This window comes from Malurus melanocephalus, unplaced genomic scaffold, assembly GCF_030028575.1.
Source record: "Malurus melanocephalus ecotype Western Australia unplaced genomic scaffold, MMel_1.1 scaffold_330, whole genome shotgun sequence".
Lineage (NCBI taxonomy): Eukaryota > Metazoa > Chordata > Aves > Passeriformes > Maluridae > Malurus > Malurus melanocephalus.
Window position 1 is genome coordinate 9,719 of NW_026623562.1, and position 16,666 is coordinate 26,384.

A 16,666-nucleotide genomic window follows, 5' to 3' on the forward strand; every position below is an offset into this window, starting at 1 on the left:
TCTCAATGGTGACTTCTGGATCAGCTGGTCCAAAATGKACCTATGAGCTGTTGTGGTCAGGACTACAGTTCAGGTGACCATGGGATTAGGTTTCCAGGGTATGTGCTTGTACTTTCCTTTAGATGCAACTGTCCTCATGTCAGACCCTTTTAACTTCTTGTGCTTCAAATTTTTTTACAAGTATCCAATTATCTCACGTTTAAAGTTAAGAACTAAGTTATAATGTAATCAAAATGCAAATCAGGATATCACCATCATCAAGGCCACATGAAACCTTTCATGGTATCTGAAAGGTACCTGTCCATTGTCAGCATAACATAAGCTTTAAACATTTCTGTAAATCTTAAATAGATGGGTATTTATAACACTTAAGTAAAAAGAGGGCACTCAAAATTCTAATACTGGCCATTTAAAATAACTTCAAATACAGTATTRCAATATAGGTATTTATGAGAGTTTATTCTCAAAAGAGCTGTTAGAAACCTATTACCTCAGTAAGCAATGACCTACTACACCTCAGTAAGTTCTGCCACATGAAAGTTTTTTAAATACTGTCATCACTCAATATCAGATACCTGCAGTGAAAGTGTTTCAAGAACTTCAGGCAGATCGATGAAGGTGCTTAACTAACTAGAACACCAGCCAAATTCAGAATAGAATAAAATAATACTAAATTGATCAAATGACTAATCATAAGTGTTGATTATGGGAATGTTACTTCAGGGCACTTTTTGAGTTTGTTGATGTTTCTTTTTTTAAATACTCTTTAGATATTTTTTAGAATATTAGACACATTAGGCACCACAACTTTGACCAGAAAGACGACATCTTTTAATTTTTCAGCAAACCCTGGCTTAAAACAACAAAAACAAAAACAAACCAACATAAAAAACGAAATATCAAGCCTAGGAAGTTCCAAGGGTTTCACATTAAAAATCCCTAACTGTTCTACATTTGTCCTCCAAGCTCATTTTCTTGCCAAATCTTGCCTGGGAAAATAAAATTTTGATGTCTTTCATGTACRAGCCAACAGGCCAGCCAGGTCCTAAATGCAAATCAGCAACCTGCTACAGCACAGAAATCTGTGGCTCACTTGACATTATTGTAAGTCATGCTAGCAAGTGTGCCAGAACAACAACCACATAAGCAAACAAGAACAAAAGCAAGAACCAAAAACCCAAATCCATAACACCATAACGATTTATTTTGCTATCAGCAATTCATTCACCTTCTAGATGATGGCAACATTAATTTAGCAAAAAGCTGCTCAACCAACAACCCCTTAGCAAACCTCAAACTTCAGTATCTTTTCTCCAAGGGTAGATATAAAATGAGAGTCTAGGGATTATCAGTAACAGAGAAAAAAAAAAAAGAAAAACAGAAAAAATATGCAGAGTTCAGAAACTTGAACATATCATCTGTTTACTATGTACCAAGTAATCCTGAATATTAAACATTACATGCTGCAGTAGTAAACCACTGACCAGGCTAGCCTGACTAAAAGACTTATGGTATTTATACACTTTCTTGCATCCCATAATATCTCCAGTCATTTTAACACTATTTCAGGAATGTCCTGTAGAGGACTCAGATAAMTATTCACATTCATAGCATTCTACTACTCACTAGAATGACCGTAAATGTGTTAGCAGTTCATTTCAAATATTGCAATACTCACAACATGACAGAAAGAGGTCTTTATTCCTTGTCAGATTGCTGCCTTGAAGTGCATTCTCTTACGTATGCCCATTTACTCCTCAAGSCTTAAGACAAATATATTTTAAATATTTTATACTTCCATTCCACATGATCCTTCCTCATGCTGTAGCCCATTAAAGCACCACCTCAGCCTGTCACTTCTGCACAGAGCATAGCTGGGAACTGCAAAAGAATGGAGAAAATATGAAAAACTTTGACAAAGCTCCTACTGACCAGGAACATCAAGACACGAAAACACAGAATAAAAGACCTTGATTTCTGGGGTTTCTTCGCATGTTTGCATTCCAAACCAATTAACTAATTAACTAAAGGGGATGCTGTACCTTACTTCAAAAGGGTGAAATTGGGGAAATTCAAGTCAGACCCTCAGAAATCACAACATATGAATAGCATCCTGTTTTCCTAATCTTACTCCAACCCTATGGACATTCCAATGCCAGTTTTGTCAATTYGTCACTGTTCATTCTGGAATTTGATACTAAATAGCTTTGTGCCTTAAACTCATACAATAACTCAAATCTTTCTGGGAGAAGTCCATAGCACTCCAAACTAGAGTGTATTTCCACTATACAATTCTACCCAAACTAAAAAGGGGGACTAAGAGCAAGTTCTTTGCACTTCATACTAAAAGTCTCAAGCAACAAAAGACCCAAAACACCATTTGGGTCAGATCCTGCAGACAATAAAATTTTCCATTACTGGTAATGTAACTAAAATAAACTGCAGAAAAAATGCTGTCACAAATAGCAATTTGCAAGGTCATAATTTAGAAYTGATCCCAAATTACCGTACAAGACGATGACATGTTAAGACAGRACTAACAGAATGAACTGAAAACGACCTGTTTGGTTTTTTTTTCGGTAACATGTGACTACACTGAATATACACTGTATAGGCCTTGGGAATAAAGGGACCTGATTTGGATGGACAGTGGGCTTAAGTACACATGGAAGTACATTCCCAAGAGTACACAAAAAGCATAATTAGGTCCCATAGAGCCCTTAGACAGACCATGACTTCTGTCACAGTTTCAATGATAAATTAAGAACACAAGTAAAGTGCTTACTTTCTACTGAGAAAACGTTTCCTATATGAAATAAGCTACTGAGCTCCTTCTGAAGTCTCCTGAGTTTCTCACAGGATGTTTGCCATCTCTCCCCAAAAATAATTTAACAAATAAAAGTACATTATTTCATGCTCTACCAAGAAACAATGTAAACAGACATACCTCAGCCTGGGCATTCACAGTTCAACCCAAGACAGACAAAACATCTTAAAATTTAAATCACATCCCAAGTAGCAACACATATATAACAGCAGAAGTATACTTGAGTGGTAGATGATCTATGAAACAAAAATGTCACTGAGCTCACAAGGAAATTTCATGYCATAAGCATCTCTTACAAACCCACCAAAGACTAAATCTGTCCCAGAAGTTTCATAAGCATTAGCGACCACAGACTATTTCAGAGACAAAGTTCATTAGATGCCATGACATGTCCCACTTTTTCGATTGCCTTCCCAAAACTAAGAAAAACATGCAGATATTCCCTCTCTAGTTCATCTCTCAGCTATTTCAGCCTTATTGCACTATAAACATTTCTCCACTGACAACTGGTCACTGTTGCACACTTTGCAGAACAGAAGCCGAAAGCAGCAACCCCTTGGTCAGGTTCTGCATCAGTCAGGCTACAATCAGCACAGCTCATGAACATGAATCAAACCACAGGATGAGAGTGCAATCACTTGCTAGGTAACATCATTTTAAAAACACAGTTGAGTTGCTTATAATAGCAGTTCAAAAATCTACCACATAAATGTGAATCACATCCCTGACTCTGACACAAACTGTTTTTTAACCAACAATTTTTGCACAGGGTTACTTCTAAAAGGAATTAAGAGTTTTCATAGAGACATTTTGTTAATATTGGCAAATATGTCTCCATTGACATTTTTTGCATAATCAAGACAACGTGCATTAAGAATGAGGGACTAGGCTTTGAATAAGGGTACTCTTTGTTGATCTGATCATCATGGCCTCTCATGAGACAGACATTTCTGGGCTACACTGCAGTTTAACAGTACTAGACTGTATCAACAGTACTAGACAAAGGAAAAAAAAACACATCTCATTGTTTCCCCATCAAGAATAAATAAATGTCTTTCCCTGACAATTTTCTGCAGTCCACTACAGGCAACGAGTAATGTTAAAATGCCCACTTTTTTAGCCAAAGGGGGTCATACCTCCTCTTCCAGAAGCATTAAGAGAATGATCTAGCAAATACCCTGCCCAGACGTGTCCTAGAGAGTGACAGGCAGAAGAGATCAGAATTGCTCCTGCACAGTGTGATCCCAATAAAAACACTGCCATGCAACTACATGACAGGGGAAACCTGTGCTTTGGTCAAACCCTTCCTGATAAGATGCTATTAAGACATACACCTGCCAYGCAGCTAAAAGGCAGGTGAAACTCATCATGCACTGGGCATATGTTCTGCCATGYGGCATGATGTGCTTGTACACAATTTGCAGACTACCAGAAGTTCATCTGCCACATGATTAAGAACAACCACATTCCCAGCTCCAAGAGGGAGGTACGCTCTTAWGAGCAATGAGCCAGGCATTGAATCAGAATAAGGAATCTTCACTGGTCAGATCGGTAAGCCTTAAAATAAGCTTATCTGGACAATACTACAGTTTAGCAATGGAAAATACTTTWAAGAAGAAACAGTAGGTGTGTAAAGTATTACTCCTTCATTAACAGGAGAAAGTTGCTAATATAAAAAGTGTCCTCACAGAATTTAGTTAAAACACAGATTCTTCTTGACCTTTCCCCTTAAACCAAAAGTAAAAAAATATTGGTATTTCCAGACATTAAAAGCATTRTTACCAGATCAATCAGCATATTATGGAAGGTATTCCAGTAGGTTGTTCTTTTTGTTTTTCAAATAAAGATTGAAGTTTTATTTCATTAATTGAGAAAAATAGCACAGACATATGAAAGCAGGTCCAACTTGAACTATCGTATTGCATATAGCAAGAGTATACATAAATTTGAGTTTGCTCTCCCAGGACAATGTGTCTTTACATACCCACACRATTACTTTGAATACAACATGGATTGAGAGTTGATGAGATAAAGTTGCCTTTCTTCAAGTACAAACAGTATCCAAGTTCARAGGACAGCATCTGATCTTGTTCTATAAGATGTAAATGATTGTTTCAGTCGACATTACACTGACAGACTGCCTCTAGCCTACAAGTCCAAATCAACTAAAAAATTCCAAAAGCAAATTATCTTTTAAAAAGCACACTTAAACAAGGGAGAAAAGCAATCTCTCCCCCAAGAAGCTATTTTAAAACTAAGAATCAGAGATTGACTCCATCCGGTGGGAACTTCAACATCCATTAATGGTTTTGTACAGAAAAAATCACTGGGAAGARCAACAGTATTCATCAATACGTGCTATTAAACAAATCCAAACCCTATACCCACAAAGCAAACCCCTTCAAAATACTCAAGAAACCCAAACGGAAAGCCATAACTTCTGTATAACACCCCTTTTCAGCCACTAGCTGCTCATCATCCAGATGATGACCTCAAATGCATGAAGAAAATGGCTCCATTTTGCTTCACACAATAAAACATTCAAAATCTTGAATAAAACCACCAYTCTGGTGAGACACTTTGCAGCAGAGTATAAAGCACATTTCATGAATACTTAGGAAGAAAATGCATCAAAGTCACAGAATTTCTTATCTACTTTTGTACACAGTAGAAATTAGTTATTCATAAGCATACTGTCATCAGCAGCACATTCCCAGAAAACAGCTTCTGATTCTGCAACCATGCAATGACAAAATTTCTCTTCACAGTAGTGAACATTTAACAGGTGAGTAAAAAAGTCTGTAACATCATGAAGGCTTCTTGGTGACAGAAAACATGTTTAGGACCAGGACRTCTGTGACCGTTTTACTACTGGCTCACCCAGCAAAGACGAACACAAAGACATGCACAAGCAAACAATGGAGACACCCAACAAAAGAAATGGAATTCTAAGACAATACTTCCATGGCAACTAGGATTGATCTGCATCTTGATWTCTACAGCACCATTCTTCCTTTTTGCTCCCAACTCTGGACTTGCCTCCTGGCTCACACTAGCACTAGTATTCAGGCAGTGACACAACATGCTGATTCTGCTGGAAAATGACCGTAAAAACAAGGGGGCTCATTTTAGCCAAATCATCTCCTGGGCCAGTTTTGGGGGCAGAAGGAAGACATGTAAGCAGAACCATGGACTCAACAGACTGCATTAGCCTCTTGCAACTGTTTCCTACTTCCCTTCCAGGCTGCTTAAAATCTAAGAACTTAAACACCACAGCAATACAGTTGTGGAATCTTGGCATCATGTCTACTCATGCCTTTCTGAAAGTGTATCACCATGGAAATACTACTGTATGTAAATATGCTTGTCCATTTTCAATCTGTCCATTATTTCCAGGAGTAGTAGTCAAGTTTTCAGTCATCTATATGATATATAAATCACAAATACCTATAACAGTTGTTTAGGCTATAAAGAAAAAAGTAGCAAGAAAGCCAAAACAAAATCCATTTCACCAAATTCAGCTTATCTCTTGATGTTACAAACATTAGTAAGTGGAAGTAGAGAAATCCTCTTATCTTACTCTAATAACCTTAATATCACTGTGTTCAAAGCATAGAATTTTAACCGAACAGTTGAAGAAAAATCAAGGACTCCTACTGTAATCTGTACAGATCTCTAAAGTAATATATAATTTTTCATATTTGATCTAGATATTGACCCTTGCTATTTTCCTTCACAAGTACAACATCTCATAAAGGCTTACAAGATCGTGTTACAGCAGTTGTGCACAATGTAAGTCAAGATAGGTTTTAATCAAAATAGCTCCAGCAGGCAAGCACTACAGACCTAGGTCTGAATAAACTACAGTCTACACCACTTGTCCCACTTCACATACCAGGTCACAGTTCTTGGCTGTGAAYAGTAGCACATACTTCACCACATAAGCAAATACTCTGCAGCATTTCCTGACTTGTTAACTTCACATGCTCTGAGATGAAAGACACAGTGAAACCCTATCACTTCCAGAGAAATAAAGAATAAAAGCATTATCTCAGAGTTACCATAGCCATTTTCACTAATGCTAAAATCAACAACACACAACCCCATGGAAATGACAGACTGGTTAAAAACACCCATATACAATCACTTTGTATTTTAACAGTCTGATGYTATCACAGCTATACTAGCACTGCAATATTAGAATTCTACTTTACACAGGATAAACAAATGAAGATGTCAGAATTTCAGACAYAACTAGTCTCTCATTGCATGTTCAGTACTTGCATCACAGGTTTTATTTCGAATAAATATAGATCTATTAAGTAAAAGCAGTCCACAACCTGACACTGAAGTCATAATGAGATACTAGACAGTTTCACAGGGAGAACACACATTCCTGAGCAGACAAGGAGGCAGGAATAAATTATGTGGAATTGGGACAAAAACCAGCAAATGATACCACAGGATGAAACACATATTAACCAACACTTACTATTTTACTCAWCTGTCACAGCAGTTTCCTTACACGCAAGAAAGAATCAATACAAATGTACTTTGCAATCTCTAATGATGCCTCTCATCATATTATTCCATTTCTACTTGCCTCTTATTTGCTACCTTTAATGTGTCCAGTGTCATATACGACTCCTACTTCTGCTATGACTGAAAGTCTTTTACCACGCACCCCCAAACTACAGCAGCGTCCAGGAAAGAGACAGGATGAAATTTTCCCCCCTCAAGTAACTTCAGTATCTTCAGTCCTCAGTCTTGCTTTCTCTTGTCCTGTGGACAGCAAAGTTCCAGTAAGAAGGTAAGGAATAAACTGCCCTTCTTTTTTGAAAGAAAAAGGGCAAGCAACATTTGATWGCTGGAATCTAATAAATGTTCTAATTCAGACAAATCTAGAGCAAATTACAGAATCCCATGCTAAAAATTGTGTTTTCACCTCCTCAAAAGATAAGAACAGCAAGGGAACCTGCATTCCGTGTTCACAAAGAAAACTGTTTCACAATCTCTAAACTTGTAAAGTTCTCTGGTTTCTGCACAGCCAATGCTTCTCGAGCACTTTCTTGGTTACACAGTAAGGAAGTACTCTAGAAGCATTTTAGCAAAAGTATACTGTGAACTATTTCAAATATACAAATGTATTTCAAACAGATTTTAGTCCTCAGTGGAAAGCCAAGGGAGACCAGAAGGGATAGTTTTGTTTTCATAGCGGGCCATTCCTTACCGCTGACAGGAGTGGGATAGGAGTGCAGATAAAGTTTTAAATGAAGATCACTAACAGCTTCAGAATTTGTCATGTAGAACTCATTTTAGACAAGCTATTAAAAAAAACATCTTTTTGGAGTCAATWGTGATCAGCAGTGTGCATTGGACTATTTATTGTGTAGAAACCAAGATATTCCAAGCCCTGCATTCATGGTAAGAAAAACCAAGCATCATCCAACAGCTGAAAAATTCAGGTRACTGAGATTCCTATCTCCCATTTCACTCTTTGCTGGTGCCTTACTCTGTGGGTTCCACTAAGGAATATAACAAACATGAGGCCATGTGTTGAATKATGGAAAAAAGGGAAAATTTTCCCTTTCAAATTACTGTCCCATCCCAAGCCCTTATTAACTATCAGGAAAAAAAAACCCAAATCAATACCTTACCATAACTCGGTATCCCAGGAACTTGAAAGAGTTTGAAGAGGACTTAAAAAAAAGTATGCATTCCTTTAACTCTTTCTCCCCTTTTCATCTGCTTCATACTTTTCAGTCCATAGTTGTCTTTTTATAGTTTTGTCAAGCAGTAGCAGGATACAATTGATACTTTGGACTATTTCCCTTCTTACAGTAATTCCAGAAGAACTGTCATGACCAGCAAGTTCTCAGTTTGCTGTAGCTTGAGGGAGTCATAAACAAAGAAATCACATCTATATGTTTAGGGAGTGAAAATGTTACTACAACTCTCACATTCTTGCCTTTATGTTTCTCTTCCTCATTAAATTTCTTAAATTTCTTTCGGGCACCAGCCTTAGAACCAAACCAGCACAGAACAGTAAGTGTTTGGAGAGAAAAATCCCTGTTGAACAGTGTAAAATACTAAAAATCCCTGAGCTTCCACAACACTCTTAAAAAACAAGACAAGTCACTACTGCCCTTGAAAGCGTGCRATTTTCTAACATCAATAGGATTATTCAGATACATGAAGTGGGCAAAACTGAAAACCGAACCCCAAGCTTGAAGCTGATGTAAGTTTTTTTCCACAGCTGTACACAAGGCTGTAATTATATTAACACACCTGCACCCATCTAAGAAACAAGAAATACATGTACTAATAGAATAGTCTAGAAAAGAACATGAGAAAAAATATTAAAATAACCAACAACCACAAACACAATTTTCCAATAAACTTTGAAATATGGCACTTTCTACTGTCCTCTTATTTCTAGATGTGGGTATTTTAAACCAATAACAAAGAAGTTCCTAACTGTGCCCAAATACACCTGGCAACTTACAAACATATGGCTAATGTCTCACAGCACTAGTCTTCAGTATTTGTATCTGTAAATCAAAGAGGATGAAATTTTAAAACATCAAGCATGACTCTTCTATGCAATCATCCACAGAATGCAGTGTAACAACATCAGAAAGAATACTGTCCATAGAAACGTATCAATTTTACACCTGCTTTACCAATGAAACATTTTAGGAGCCTGTGTACTATAATATTCCACAGGTACATCATGAAAACTTTATGATCTCTATGAGACATAGTTGGGGGAAAAAAAGTGCTAAAGTATCATCAGACAAGGTAACATGCTTTCAGTCATTTTTTTAGAATCCATTACCTTCATTCTGACAATTTAAGTTTCAGAAACAGCAAGAAGCCAGATTTTATTGATTGACAAACTTGGCAAATAATTTTCCAATATTTCTGACAGCATGCCCAAAGTTTGTCCTGAATGGTTTCCAAATGCATATTCCCCAAATACCTGGAAGATAAACGTAAATCTAAAGCAAAATCATCACAAGACTTTCCTGAACTTCTTATTAGTTCTTCCAAAACAGATCACCAATATAAACACAGACTACAAACAGAGCTATTGTAAATACAAATACTGTAAGTTGCACATCAAGTGGACTTGTCAGTTTCTTTCCTGCGCAGGCAATTCAGCTTCACAGTTGAGCCACATACACTAAAGCATGGATTCTTTCAAGTACCTAGGGCAAAATCCCTTTTTGTTTGTTTTGCATGACTGACGCAGGTTAACAATTATTTCAAACATTGAAAAAGGCCTTTATAATCTGTAATGAGAACTAAGGAAGTCTCAGACTTCTCTTTCACCTATAAGATATTAATGGAACAATATTGATCCTATTCCTATGGAATGACAAACACACAAGTGTTCCCTGACTGTCTACTCTGTTAATGACAGCAAAAACTCAAATTTTACCAATAGATATGAATACTCCTGAACTTTGCAGGACCACAGAACGTATTAAAAAATTGAATTAGTAGTATAATCATTGAGGCAGTATTATAACAAGTACTCTTCACAGCACATTTTGCTTTATCTCAATCACATTATCTTCTATTCTGCTTTGAAAACACACATTTAAGGTCTAAAACTAAACAAAACTTCCTATCCACTATTTCTAGAGTCAGTAAAGCCAGAAGTTTTATACTGCCCACATTAAAAAAAAATAACCACCCGAGAAGGCCAGATGTAATAAATAACATTGTCCGGTATACCTTATCACCTCACTAATATTTACAAGGTAATTAACATGTTGTGAAGTACAGAGGAATTTAAGCATGAATTTTCCCACTACTGGAATTTGCTGCTATAGCAAGTAAGACTGAGCAGTAGGCCTTACACAGCACATGATGCTCGTCATAACTTTCCTACGCAACTTACAGCCAGCAAGGTTCGTCTCAACTACCTTTTCTAATTTCACCTGARAAATATAAACCAAGGCCTTCATTTATAATTCAGTGCTGCTTGTTCCATAAATTTATAATGTCTTTTAAAAGTTTGGGTTTGTTTTGTTTTTTGTTKTTTTTTTTCTTTTTAATAATAAGACCGCACTGTTTTCAATTGCAACATCGTGTTTCATAATATACACAGTGTTTAGGGTTTAATTACTTTTCAGCACCACTTCGGACAAAACATACGTTTTGCAATAGTTATCTTGCGTGCCTGTGATCCAGCTACTAGAAACGGTCATTGAAGCTGACTCCCAGAGCCAGCATCCCTGTCCAGCCGGGGACCTGCCCAGGGGACTCCGGGGCAAGGAGCCTTGGCGCAGGGTATTTCGCTGGCCGAAGCCTTTCCACCGGAGTTTTACAGAGCTCAGCCCCGGGAGGGGCAGCAGACATGCCCGGCTCCGGCTGGCGGGGGCTGAGCGCCTTTGGGCTCGCTGAGGCCTAGCGAGCGCACGAGGCCTCCGGCAGCCCCGGCTCCTTCCCCGGCAGCCCCGCACACCGCTCCGGGCGGGCCGGGGCAGCGGGGACACACGGCAGGGCCCGGCGCCCGGGATGCTCCGCCAGCCGGCAGGGAGAGAGGGTGTCCCGCTCCGCAGCGCCCGGTGGAGAGGGAGGGTGAGGAGCCAGCGCCTCCGGTTTGGGAGGGACTCGCAAACTTTGGTACCATTTGGAAACTCCCTAAATACCCGCGACACCCGGCCGCTCCGGGAGGAACTCTACAGGCTTCTCCCTCCCTCTCCGCCCCAACACCAACTCATGCCATGGGCTTAGGAACAAGGCTGTGCCCGTGCCACTGGGAAGGAGGGTACAGTGTGCCCGGCTGCAAGCAAGGGTTTCTCCTTCCCCCCGGTTCCCGACCCCAGAGGGAACCCTCCGGTGCGCCCCCCGCCCGTCCCTCAGCGCCGGGGCTGCTCCCGCGGCGCCGCTCCGAGCCCTCCCCCGCCCGGGCCTCGCCGCTTCCCTGCCCGCGCACCACCTGTCCCGGGGGTCGATCCAGCTAGTCTGCTTGGTGTTGTGGTCGATGTAGAAGACTTTGCCGTCGTAATCCCTCGCCTCCTCCCAGCCATCGGGTAAGGGAAGCTGCCCATTCCCCGCTTTCCTAGGCATGGTCGGGCGGAGGGGGTAGGTGCTCCATAGGGACAGAAAAAAAGACGGAAAGCGGGAAAAGTTCCGACCCGGGCCGGGGAAGGGGTCGGGGCGGGGACTCGCGGGATCCCAGGGAAGCCCTCTGTCGCAGCCGGGTTTCAGTCCACCATGCCCGGGCTGCCACCTCACCCGCGCCGCGGCGGTGGGTCAGGGCTGCCAGCGGAGCCCAGCTGCCGTCTGGGCGCGGGGAACCCGGCTGAGCCCCGGGCGGCCGCGGCCGCCGCTCATTAGCATGAGATTAGCATCCATCTCATCTGCATGCACATTCCTCCCGCCGCATTCCTCAGGGTTAACCCTGGCCGCGCTGCCCGCCGGGCCGGGCAGGCCCCGGCTGCGGATCCGGCACGGGAAGCGTCCGGCGGGGCAGCGCGGAGGGCAGGAAGGCGGGTGGGAGCGGGGATAAGGCTGCGAGAGGGGCCCGCCTGCTTCCATCGAGCTTTGCTCGGGGGCTCGGCCGGCGTAGGGGCAGGAGATAACCTCCTGCGAAGGACGGCCGCTCCCGGGCGCTGCGGCCGCGGCCCCGCAACCTTGGCGGGGCAGCTGGCGGGGCCGGGAGCCCGGCGGTCATCGCCACCCGCGGGGGACAGCAGCGCCCCGGCATGACGGACACCGGCGAGTCCCATTCTTTGTCTGCGAACTTGCCGCGGCCCTGCATGCCCTGCATCGGGTGGCGCTGGAGACTGTCGCGGGGCACGTCCTGGCCCTKGGAGCGCGGGGAACGAGCCCCGGGAAAAGGCAGCTTTGCCATTACTTCTATGCCGTGAGTCGGGGTGGTGTCGAGCTGCCTCTCCGAGCTGTTCAGGTCCCACTAAACTCACTTCACATCCTTGTGAACTTCCGCTAAACTCCAGTTAAGGCTCCRGGATTCCTAAAAAGGACCTTGATATTTAAAATACTTGAGTTCAAAATTTAAATACAAAGGAGAACCCTTCTTCATCCATGGAAATACTTGAACTTAATGTCTTTGGTTTTGTTTTTGTATGTTTATTGGTTTKGGGGTTTTTTAACCAGTGAAGAATACATGTATGCCCTGGACCATTGAGGCCTGAAAAGCAAGCAGCTACATCGCWTTAAGTATAGAAACCAGGTGTGAGTTACTGAGTGTTTATCTCTCATTTGCCATAGGAGAAGAGTACCCTAGACTGGTTACCATGGTTCAGCTGATAGAAGGTAACTTAATGAGCTCTATTAATTTGCATGTGTATCTGATTCCCAAGATCTGGCATCAGAAGCAGAGCATCTATGGGGGAATATGACTCTTAAGTTTAGCAGCTAGGACTCCTAGGTAACTCAAGTCCCTGTTTCCTGGAATGTTTTATTTCTTTTCATTTAAAGTTACTGGCTGTAAGTAACAAGATTTTCCTGGGAGAGGAAGTCTTGAACCCAGATCTGTCCCTTTTTTTTTTTTTTAAGTCTGTTTGTCTTCTCCATTATAGCTTTTTAGTATTCAGCTGTATGCATTATTCTTCTGAGGCAATTTACACTTATTAAGTGCTGGACTTGTTCAGTGCATAACAAGTTTTTGGATTCCACTTCAGAGGCCACATATCTGACAAGTATTGAAGTAACTTAATTTACAGCTATCTAAGTCCTACTGTTGGATCTGCTCCTAAACAGGAAAATGTACCAGCAAGATACTGTTTTAATTTAGCTAATTGTCAATCTGGTATAGATAAGATCTGCATTATTTTAGTCATTCTGCTTATTTTATTCTGTAATCTTGTCTCCAAATGACCCATATGTCTCCCTCCTCCAGGCTCTCTTGAAGATTCTGACATCTGTTGTATTAAGGTAAYGTGCAGTGAAATTACAAACATGAAGTAAGGTCCTGGTGGTTAACAGTGGAGAAAAACTGAGGTGTCCTAACTTCTGGATATCCATAACAGTTGAGTCACTTAGGGAATACAACAGGATCATTGCCTGTTGAAGAGACAGATGCATTTATTTTCATTGAGAACATTAAAGCTCAATGAGCTGTTTGGTTTATAAGGGCCAGTTTTGTTGTCCATCAGTAAAAAAAATTCCCCACTTTTACTAAGCATTTAATTTGTGTCCTTTTAAACAATCTACCCACTTTTATAATTTGTTTATAGGTGCCATCCTACATTGACAAACTACATGTGGCAGTGGGAGGCAGGATAAATTGAATTTCCTTATCCCTTATAAAGTTCAGTTTGCATTATCAATAAGACATTTTGTTATGTAAGCTGATAAAAAGCTATAGAGGATATACTTTTCTTTCTGAAACCAGCTGCCAGTTACTTATCTTTGGCATTAACCAGGAGCTTTTATAACAATACAGCCTTTTCCATCCCGAAAAAGCAGACCTGTTACAGARCAGCACTCCTGCACTCCTAGTCTCTAAATAATCCACATAAAGAAGCATAAGATTAGAAAATCTGTATTACAAAGACAAAACTGAAAGATCATTTGTGTCAATACTTCCTGTGAAAGTAGTCATGGCACCTGAGGTAACACTCAATTCCTGCCACCAAGGCAGCCAGACACACATCTTTGATTATTGGTCAGATGAGACCACATGGATGTGGACCTGATTTATAACCATCTTTACCAATGTAAAAGAATGCCCATCAGAAGACATCAATATTTTAATTTGCRCAAATAAATGGAAATTGCAGTTCTTAAATTTTAGAAATAAATACACTAAAATGATGGCTTAATTGTCTAATTTATATATAATTAATATATGGTTGATATAGTGTATATGGTTAATATAGTGTATATATACAGATGTGCTTACACTGAAGTATTAACTGCTGTATGGTGTTAGGCTCTCCCTTTCCTCCCTGTTTCCCATTGTTTGAGTACTTCATTGTGTTTGCATCCATAATTAGAGTCTGCTTAGAGTCCAGAATGCCAGTTTAGGACTACTTAGGCATGACAGTATTGAAGTTCTATGGAGAAAAAGTGGGTGTTACTTTGTAAATAGACCTTTAATACTGCCRGTGAGAACCGCTATTGTACAAAAGAGGATCCAGTTATCTTTTTCAGGTTTTGTACTTTTTGCAGTTTGGACTAGTGGGAAATAATTTCTTCCACTACTCTTTAGTATTTTTTTYGTATGTCTAATATAGGAAGGCTGAACAGATGTGCATGATTCTTTTTAGCCTAAAATACACTATAAATTCTAACTAAAGGTAGTTTTTCAAGTATACCTCCTGCATCTCAACTTGCCTAGCATGTTGTGCTGACATTGTCAGCTGACAGCATACCACAGATTGTTCGGCTCAATTGCATAAGACAGCATAGTTCAGAAGATATAAGCATTCTTTATCCAAAACACAGAAGGGTGCATGTGAAGGAGATATCCAAAAGCATGGAACAATGTGGCTATGGCATGACTTAAGTACCTGTCCATAAGTATGATAAATAACAAGATGTAATCAATGAAAAGAAACTAACCATTCCTATTTTTTGCTTCACATATGTTTAAATGGCCTGAAGAAATTCCTATGGTAAATTGTACATATCTAAAGTATTGAGCTGAAGGGAATTAGAATCATAACTGTTTTGTGTCAGCTAGAATAAAAAATGTCTCTATGAAAATTCAGAGCACAAGTGTGGAAATGACTGTCCAGAAAGGAGGTCTTCAAAGGCATATACTGGTATCCTGTCACATAACAAGAATATATCCACTCCAGTCTTTAGTAATGTAGTTAATCTCCTGATGCTCTCTGCTTGCTTCTTTCATAATGAGTCTGTTCCTGGGACTGACTGTGATCAAAGAAAGTGTGTTTGTCCTTTGTCCTTCCCTTAATTTGATGATCCACCAGTGTCATCCCTGGTGAAATTTACAGCTGTTACAGCCCTAAATTGTGCTGTCCACAAATGGCTTTGAAAGCAGGAGCTGCAGCACTCTTCCTGAAAATCTCCATAGTTCAGCTTTCACTGATTTCACACAGAATTTGAGTACAGAATGAATTATGAAGGATGGTAATGGAATAAATTTCTAGAAGCATCTGACAAAAATGTTTGAAAATATATATTGCTTATGTTGGGGCTTTCTTTAAACACTTAAACCACCACTTTGTGGTGGTTTAGTACTCATGTACTATGAGTCTTACTTCCATCACAGGTAGCTACTGTAGAACTCTAAAAACTGATTAGTATCTTCAGCATTATAAATATTTGTTTATTAAACAACAGTGAGTTTTATCTGGCAGCTATGTTTTCAAAGAAAAATGTTTCMCTTATGCCATGAGATTATAAATTTTAAAAAGTGTTTAAAAAGTGCTGTAAAGAAAAATTGTACGAGCATGAGGGAGAAAAGGAGGAGTAGTGCTGCTTTTAGTGTTGTCAGCTTCTGTTGCATGTATGCATCTGAGAGTAAAAGATCTTTGAATAATGTTGTTTCTGGTTGAATTTATGATGAGGCTCTGCAAAATCAATGGAGCCAGATAATGTTTACGCTCATCCAGCTTTTCTTCCAGCAGGCTCATTCCAAAGCCTGCTCTCTCCACTTACATTCCATTGGACAGCTTGCTGCTTAGACACTTCTACAAAGATTTCCCAGAGTATCAGCGAAAAAAGGCTACACCAGGTTATGCTTTAAATGAATATTTACTAGTTTTTTTGGTTTTTTTTGCTTTCAGGCATGCATAGGAGAAAGTACTGAGCAATTGCATATTCTGAGTCAAGACATAAATCTGAAAGTAAGCGCTGAGAGTGATTTTAAGTTATTGTTAGCCTGATTAA

The 16,666-nt window shown here is 40.1% G+C and overlaps 1 long non-coding RNA gene across 1 annotated transcript; it reads left to right on the top strand.

Annotated features, from left to right (window-relative positions):
* Positions 1–11,815: 11,815 nt before the first annotated feature.
* On the top strand, positions 11,816–13,735 carry LOC130580413 (uncharacterized). Its single transcript, XR_008966101.1, has 3 exons — positions 11,816–11,874; positions 13,076–13,120; positions 13,707–13,735. It is a non-coding gene; the product is annotated as an uncharacterized LOC130580413 (long non-coding RNA).
* The last annotated feature ends 2,931 nt before the right edge of the window (positions 13,736–16,666 follow it).